The sequence below is a fragment of the Ischnura elegans genome, chromosome 7 (genome assembly GCF_921293095.1).
Source record: "Ischnura elegans chromosome 7, ioIscEleg1.1, whole genome shotgun sequence".
Classification (NCBI taxonomy): Eukaryota; Metazoa; Arthropoda; class Insecta; order Odonata; family Coenagrionidae; genus Ischnura; species Ischnura elegans.
Genome location: NC_060252.1, coordinates 69,198,943 through 69,207,355, shown reverse-complemented (window position 1 = coordinate 69,207,355; position 8,413 = coordinate 69,198,943). Strand labels below are relative to the sequence as shown.

Below are 8,413 nucleotides of genomic sequence, written 5' to 3'. Positions count from 1 at the left end.
GAGGAATTCTATCGCTAATGGAGACGCTCAGAGCCTGGAAGAGAGCAATTTAGTGCCGAACTAATTGGAGAATTCCGACAGGTATTTTATTTCTTTAGCATTGTCTATTGTCATTGTTGAGCCCAGTTTCGCGGAGGAGAATGGATTAAAAAAATGCAGCTAGGGGGAGACATTTGCTGTGTGGGAAGCAGGGGCCCCAGGGAAGATTGTTGCTATTAAAACTTTCTACCGATTAAGGTAGGTTTCCATGGAGTTCTTAAGAAGTATTCTGGGAGCCTCCCCTTCCTTCAAGCACTTCCCTCATCAACTACTTCAATAAGGCCTACTCCCTTTCATTCTATTTAAAAATCCTATTCTATTCCTTCCTCTCCCTCGTTAACCCAACATTCTTTCCTCTCGCATTGTTTCAACATCCCCTCCCCACAAAGTACTCGCTCCATCCATACTTTCTGTCTCCTCCGTATCTTATCTAAAAACTCTCTCTCATCACCCACCATGTCCAACACTTAGTCGTTCCTCTTCCTCTCTGACCACCTTACCAAGGAGTGTCGACTGTGTGTTAAATTCGTGGCCCGGCCGACCTAGTGCTTATACGCAGCAATAGATGGCGTTAGTTGTCACCGGGAAATTCAAATCGGCCTCACTGCCTATTCCATTTATTCCAGTAGTTTTAAAAGGGATATTTTTTTCCAAGGAGTCTTGGTTTATTACAACTCAAATTAACACCAACATATCAAATATGTAAAAGTGATAATTTAAATTGCAATAGACCAAACCTCCCTAGAAAAAAACATTCCCTGAAATTAAAAGACTAATTATACAACTGGACTTCATAATATACTTACTTATTGTTTGAAGCATCTTGAAACTGGAACATCTCACCCTAATAGGAATTTATTCACTGAGAATTACTGATTATTATGTAGAATCAAATATTTACCAAAATAATCTCTGGGTACTGCGAAGCTTGGAGATTATTAGTGAAATTGCTGCAATAAATCACAGGTTGCACGCTTAGGTATACTGGGAGATAGAAAATAAATAAAAAAATTGCACTTCCTAATAAAGATTTAATTAACGAAATAATGAGCAGTAAACACAACAAAATCAATACAATTGCAGTCAAACACAGCAGATGTCAACATGAATCCATGATGATTAAAAATACATCACACATTCCAATAAAATACATTTCACTGTTCATTGCTTAGAGGAATAAAAGCCACTAATGTTCTCCATAGTGATGATCCTTGATATTTACTCCAACAAAGAAACCCTGAAAGAAATTACCAACGTTAATGTATCTGCATTAAAAAAAAGGCAAGTGCGCCACCATCCTTATTAAAAAATGATAATAATAACAACGTTTAATGTCCTGCAGGTTAACATGAATAACATAGGGCATAATCATAGAAAAAATACATACAAAAGAAGAAACAAGCAGTAAAATGCAGATTACAAAAAAGTTATCATGCAAAATCTCAACGACGCTGTAGTAGCATTTATGAATATGCAGATGTTTTAATTTATTTTCAAAGATATTTTGGCAGGCTAAATGTTTAATTGAATTAGGAATCTTATTGTAGGTCATTGAGGCTGAATTGAGGACCTTTCTTGCTTATGTTCAGCGGCTGATTAGCCAGATGAACATTTTCTTTACCACATTTCACATGGCTATGCATAGCGGAATTAGGCATCAGCATATGTTGATTACTACAGACAAACGTTAAAAAATTCATGACAATATAATAAGTACATGGCAGAGTGAGTGTCCTTATTGAAACCCTTAACAATGATTTAACAGCCACCTTTCACATAGAAATTGCTTCATCTCTAGCTACACTAGCATAACTCTCCAGCTACGCTAGCATAACTCTCTAGCTACACTAGCATTTCCCCAGAAGAAAATTTTGTAGGCTAAATAGGAATGAATTTGTACATAGTTGTTAAGACCCAGTCTGCGAGGAGGTAGTTGGGGCAAGTAAGTTTCCTAATCAAGTGGATACCAGTAGTAATTTCATTATTTTTGTAATATGTAGTCACCAATGAAGATTCACATTAAAGTATTATCTAAGATAATTGGTACTGTCACAGTGTAAAAAATATTCCTGCATGATAATTCCAATATGCCTGTAAATATACGTACAGGGCCCAAAACTCTGTCAATATTATTATAAAAAATTAAACTGGGCACAGACAGTGTACTTCACGTTGTGTCTCTGATCCATCTTGCAGCAACAAATAATTAAAAATATATTGAAACAAAAAATGCAGGTGAGAGAAATTTTGAACAAGCCAATGGCCTCAAGAAGGTGATACACATTAAATTATTATGGCCACCAGAGATTGAAATACTGCATAAATATCACTACATACTAAAATGCACTCAAGATGCAGCAGAGTTATAAGAGAATCATTTAAATTCCCGTGTGGTATAGGGCCACAAGAGATATAAAATCTAAATGTAAGCAAAAATAAAATAATAATTACATGACCTTTAGTTAAACAGCAACACACTTCCACCATCCTTGTGAGGAGAATTCTAACTTGAGGTCACCAAAATGCATCAAACAGGTAGCTGCAAAAAAAGGGAAAGGCAACTATAATTTGATGATAATGGTCAAAATGAAAGCATTGAATGCATATGTAATAGCAATTTGCTGATTATTCTGTTATGAAATGCAACCATTTCATAGAATACCATGGACATAATTTGCTTAGAAAAAATACTGGCAAAGCTATATGATTAATTATGAATTTCATGCACAGTATAAATTTGCATCGATGTGGATGAGTAGATACAAAGTTACTTGTGATATGCAAGAGCTTTCACCTTCTTTACCATGTGATGTAGAAGCAACCATATTCACACCAGAGGAAATTTTAACAATGGATTTATAAGAGGCAACAGAAAAAACAGAGATGGCACGGCATTAAAATTTCATTGAGGGTTTCATTTGTAAATTACTCTCTGAAAAAATGTCTTCCACAAATAATGAAGTTATTATTTAGCTTAGCAACATCTTGTAAGAACAAATTAGGGTTGCCACATAATTCTCACCACTTCTTCTGATGTCACGCAGAAAGCCATGCACAAAAGAAAACGGTATACTGAATACCAAATTCAAGGAATGCCCAAGACATTCCATATCAATGCCACCACAAAATTAGTTTCTGACCCGCACAAATTTGGGTATGCTATAACTTGGTCCTTGACATATCTTTATTATTTAAATGGAGAGGGCCAAAAATTTATTTTTAAAGAGCTATCAGCATTTATGGTATAACATGGTTTCTGAAAATTGCCAAATCAATGCAATACAAATAAGATAAGTAATAATCAGTGGAGGAATTGATCACAATCTAGGGACAGTTTTTGTCTTTCAATAAAGCTGAGTATGCACTCAATTTAGAGAAGTCATGCAGAATATCGGCATAAAAACAATAGTCCTAGCAATTCGCTGTAAACGAAATTGCCAACAAATTAGCATAATACATACAAACCAGCACAATGGAAATAATATCCTTAACATTCACCGTCACGATCACTTACACAGAATGCAGTTGTACTGAGACCGTCACCTAATATGGCTCTTAAGTTTTTAATACCGGAAATTTTATCGCTATTTTCAAGGCTTTAAACATTATCATTTCATTGGTAAATAAACTCAAACTGACAAGTCAATTAACTATAACACAGCGACCATTAATCACATACCGCAGTTAGGTACTCAACTAGATCCAACAGCAAAAGAAAACACACATCTACGTACAATCGCGCAGGTAAAAACGTTTCAGACAATTTTTTATCCAGAAATTGAACACTACATATATCAAATACTTACACGACATAAATGACCGCGTACACGGCGTTTACAGCCACTTTCATAGCCTGTGTAGCCGTCTGAGTAGTGTGTGCAGTCAAACCGCACAAACAACATAGCCATTTCCTTCAAGGTAGATATCCTCGGATTACAATGTTGAGTATCCCTTAAAGAAATAATGGCAACATTAGCAACAAAAACCCCATAAAATGACAGATCAAATGAATGTTTGACAAAATCAACAAAACCTTACCTGGTGAGTGGTCACGGAAATCGGAATATTTCACTGCATTTTCATTGACAGCCACTGACAACACATTTGCTACGTAATATCAAGCGTTATCTCACTTTAAATTTAGCTTGAAGCACATTTTCAACACTTTTAGCCTTTAAAAAAGCAATGAGGCACGACAGATTTCAAACCGCAAGCAACGGAAAACTTGGTATCAAAGATCATGTATTTCAGAAAGGAACCATGGAATCGATGCGCATTCCCGTCGTTACTTGTTTACCGCACCTATAAAAAACGATATAGTAACTTTAATTCTTCATTTTATGCAATATTATTCACCAGTACGTCTTAAAATAAAACAATAAAGAGATATTACCGTATTTCACAATTCAAAATTCAATAACCAAATTTAAATACAGCTTACCGCACCTATAGAGGGTATCCAGTCCGAGGGAACCAGTTTGCCCTATCCTCTTGGACAGCTATGACCTTACCTTCCCCATTCTTCTCCACACCCACATCTCGAACACCTCCAGTCTTCTCTCGTCCTCTTTCCTGAGTGCCCACGTTACCGTACCGTAAAGCGCTACACTCCAGGTCATACTTTTCTCTAAAGGAATGGTCCTTTAACCTAACTTTCCGGAACTATTATCAGATTCATTAATTCTGACGGTTGTGAGGCATAAAGGAGCCGTGTACCACAAGAATTTTCCACGGACATAACGTCACTGCGATTTTTCAATTCGGTTTTCTTAGTCACGCTTTCTACGAATGGCAAGGGTTGGCTCCTATAGGATAATTTTATTCATCAAATTTGTGGCTATTCAATACTATTTTCCGGGAGTGCAAATACGCCATTCCAATAATTTAGAATAAATGGTTCACTCTGCGGTCAATGGGATGACTCTTTGAAAACCGATAAAAAAGCGAGCTGAGTGGCCTCCGAAATCAAGCTTCAACGGAACGGACTGTAGTAGTCCCATGTCTATCTGGGAAGGGTATCCCAATTCGTTGGGCACTCTTTGGCAGCCAGATTTGGGCATCGACGGCTTCATCCTTTTCCCATGATTCAGAGCGTGGAAAGCACTTTTTGGAAGAAATCAGAGGAAGTGTAACGTGGCTGCCAAAGAGTGAAATAGTTTTTACTTTCGAAACAAAATGAGCTACTACCTACAAAGGAGGGGTGAAAAACTGAATATTGAATTATAGCCACGAATTTAAAAAAATCCCCTAAATCAATACTACCAAAACAGAAAGGTTGCCTAAGAAATCAAAAGTGTGAGAAATTGCTCGTCTTCGACGTCAAGAACTCTGAAACGACTTGCACGAGATTGCACGAGAGCGTTATCAACATAAATATTGTTTTCGATGTAGAATGTGGAGGGTTTCGTTCATCATTTGCTCAAATAATTCCATTTTTATCTTGTTTTTCATTGATCTCGTGCCCAGTAGATGCTGCGCCCAACACCTGCGCTAGAGTGTGCTGCCTATTTGGGTTGGCTACCCAAAATTTAGCCGCCCAAATACATGCTTTTTAGTTAGGACACGGCTCTTGTGAGCCTCTTGAACTGAACTTGTCACGTTCATAATTCTGCCTCCTAACCTCAGAAGTCATTCCGCTGATATTAGACCTTCCTTTTTCTCCCTTTCCGCATTTTCACCCCCCCAAAAAAATATCGCAACTCCCGCCCTTATTCCTTCTCTTTTACAAAGAGGGTAATAACGCCGGGGCAGAAGGGTGGTGCAGTGAGCTCGTAGGATTGCTCCCGCACCATTTTACGGTCGCCTCGTCCGCTCACTCAAGGCTTTCGAGCGACGCTATTAAGACGAGAAAACTGCCGCCTTCCGTGCATTCATTCTTGCGTTTGTCTCGTGCAACTGTTTGGAGGCCGTGGGACACGTACCTGCCTCTTCAGTCCAGGGAAAAAGTGAGGTGTATAGAGTTGATAAGTAAATGTGCATTAACCCTTTGAGAGCCAACCGATTTTCTAGGTACTATGCCAAAAGTGCCCAGGCATTTTTGCTGATTTTGCAGTAGGTTAGGGAAAAAAATTAGGTCTAAAAAACAAGGTATATGTTCAAAACAAAAAAACAAAGGTATATGTTCAAAAAACTTTAAGAAATCTTTATTATATGTGGTTTCACCTTTTTATTATATTATTTGACGATTTTTTGGTAACATGAGTTAATTTTTATAATTCGGAGAAAATATAATTAATATTGACAATTGTATGATTAGTTAATTATCAGCATCTAAGAGTGACATTGCAGGAGAAGCGTGATAGCGCTCCTGGCACTTTTCGCGAGAGATAGGAGGGGGGAGCGCGACAGCGCTTCCCGGCACTCGAAGGGTTACACGACGCAATTTTGACTGCGCCTTCGTACATACGTCAGATTGTGCAAGTACGTGCCCCGTGTAAAACGGCCTTAATAGTTTATGCGTGAATGAACACGAAAATGCACCGTGTAATTACCCAACTTGTGCGAATGCATGTTTAGGAAATATAACCTGTTCTAATTTGGTTCATGCATTCGTACATGTTCCGTTCTTGTCCTCAAAAAAGTCGTTCGTACTCTGAGATGTTAGCTCGTACGGGTTAATGTATCGTGTAAACCGACCTTTAAATGAGATTCAACATCGACATACGATCAATAGAAAATATAATTACGGAATAACCAGCTGATGAGGTACGGCACAATATACTCATGTAACTTCACATTCCGCATCGATTCATCCTCAGCATAATCAACCTCACCTATTGACGATTGCCGAAAAAAAGTGGCGAAAACAAATGACTGAAGGTTTTTAGGAAAATAAAATTTTAGGAAAAGTGAAGAAAAGATTTAAGAAAATTTTAATTCGAAACGAAAAATGGCGAGTGGATGTTTTTTTTTTCGGACCAATTAGTGTCGAAACAGAGAGAATTGGAGCGTTTGATATTGCTTGAGATGCCTATTTTTTGTCGTACTAAAAAATGCCAAAATGATCGTCCGGACCTCAATCGTATGTGGTATTGGTCCGCTTTGAAAATTTAATGGTATCTCCCAATTGGATCTTTGTTTCGTCTTTACATTTGAGTTCTATGATCAGTCGATTAATTTCAACTGAAGTGAGAATGCCCTCAAGCGTCCTCTCATCAATGCGTTTGTTCAAAAGGAAGGAAATGGTTATGGAGATTCCCATTCCAGCGCTTCTGTTTCGACCTTGTCATAATTGGCGTGTCTAAAAAGGGTGCTGAAGCACGCAGAAGCGATTTCCAACGGGCGCAAAAGTAGACTCAATGTCCCAAACAATCTCTCATAAAAATATACACTTCTATTCTAATAACTGTGGATAAGAAGATAACGTAACTCGTGATGATTTCATTGAAATTAATTTTCTGGATTTCTGATGGCAAGTTGTATTTCATAAAAAAATGACGGAAAAATACTTGAACGATTATTTTATGTTCATCAGAAAACTTGCTTCATAACCATTCATTTAAGAAACTAAATTTATTAGGGGGCTCATATGCTTTTCGCAGATTAATTGTTTTCCTTCAAAAAATGAGATGAAAAATCTCTTTTTTTTCGTTCGTTTCACACTCATCACCACGCATGGCACCGTACTATATGGATATTTAAAATGGTATAATATTTGTATCTCCTTGCGTAATTTCACTCCTTGGTAAGGGCAAAATTAGTCGTCCACATAAGAAGGCAGTGAGATCTGCTGAAGAAAATTATCAAAGAATCATAGTGGACGCGCAGAATGTCAAAGAAAGGTCTAGATTGGGTCCAGTAGGATAATTAATCAAGGATTTAAAAGACAAGACACACGTAATTTCGTTAAGTTTGGCTGTTAGGAGAGATAAGTTAAACAAAAAATGGGATCGAAGGCTAATGATGATAATGATATTGACACGGATAAAAAAAGAACATTAAAATAGTTCTTAGTCAAGGTAGACGTAACCTATTTCAAATGCTAAAATTATTTATTGCTTGCTTGTGTGATTCGTTGAAGAGATAATTAAATACGAAATGTTCATACCTGAAGTTGATGTTAGATTCAATGTGTTTGATTCAAATTCAGAAAATCAAATTTTGACCGAAAGAAGAGGAAATCTAAGTATTACTTTTCTTAATTAACTTCCACGGAGGGGGGAGACGTCTCGGTAGCTTAACTGGCATAAGCACTCTACCAAAAAATCGGGAGATCCGGGTTCGAATCTTGATCAAGGCGAAAGCTTGTTTTCTCTGTTGAAGTTTAGCACGAAAGAAGAGGTAGCAACTGAATTTGTTGAATTCGAAGCAACTCAATTTGTTGCTTCAGTTATAAAAAAATTCTTAGGATAAAATCCTACGATCCAAGCGTGAT

The 8,413-nt window shown here is 37.3% G+C and overlaps 1 long non-coding RNA gene across 2 annotated transcripts; it reads right to left on the bottom strand.

The window, feature by feature from the left end:
- Nucleotides 1–1,050: 1,050 nt before the first annotated feature.
- Nucleotides 1,051–4,550, bottom strand: LOC124162529. Of its 2 annotated transcripts, none has more exons than XR_006865606.1 (4): nt 4,481–4,550; nt 4,078–4,341; nt 3,846–3,990; nt 1,051–2,578 (listed from the first exon to the last, which is right to left on the bottom strand). It is a non-coding gene; the product is annotated as an uncharacterized LOC124162529 (long non-coding RNA). The 2 variants fall into 2 exon arrangements; XR_006865605.1 differs by having other exon boundaries at nt 4,486–4,547.
- Between the last annotated feature and the right edge of the window lie 3,863 nt (nt 4,551–8,413).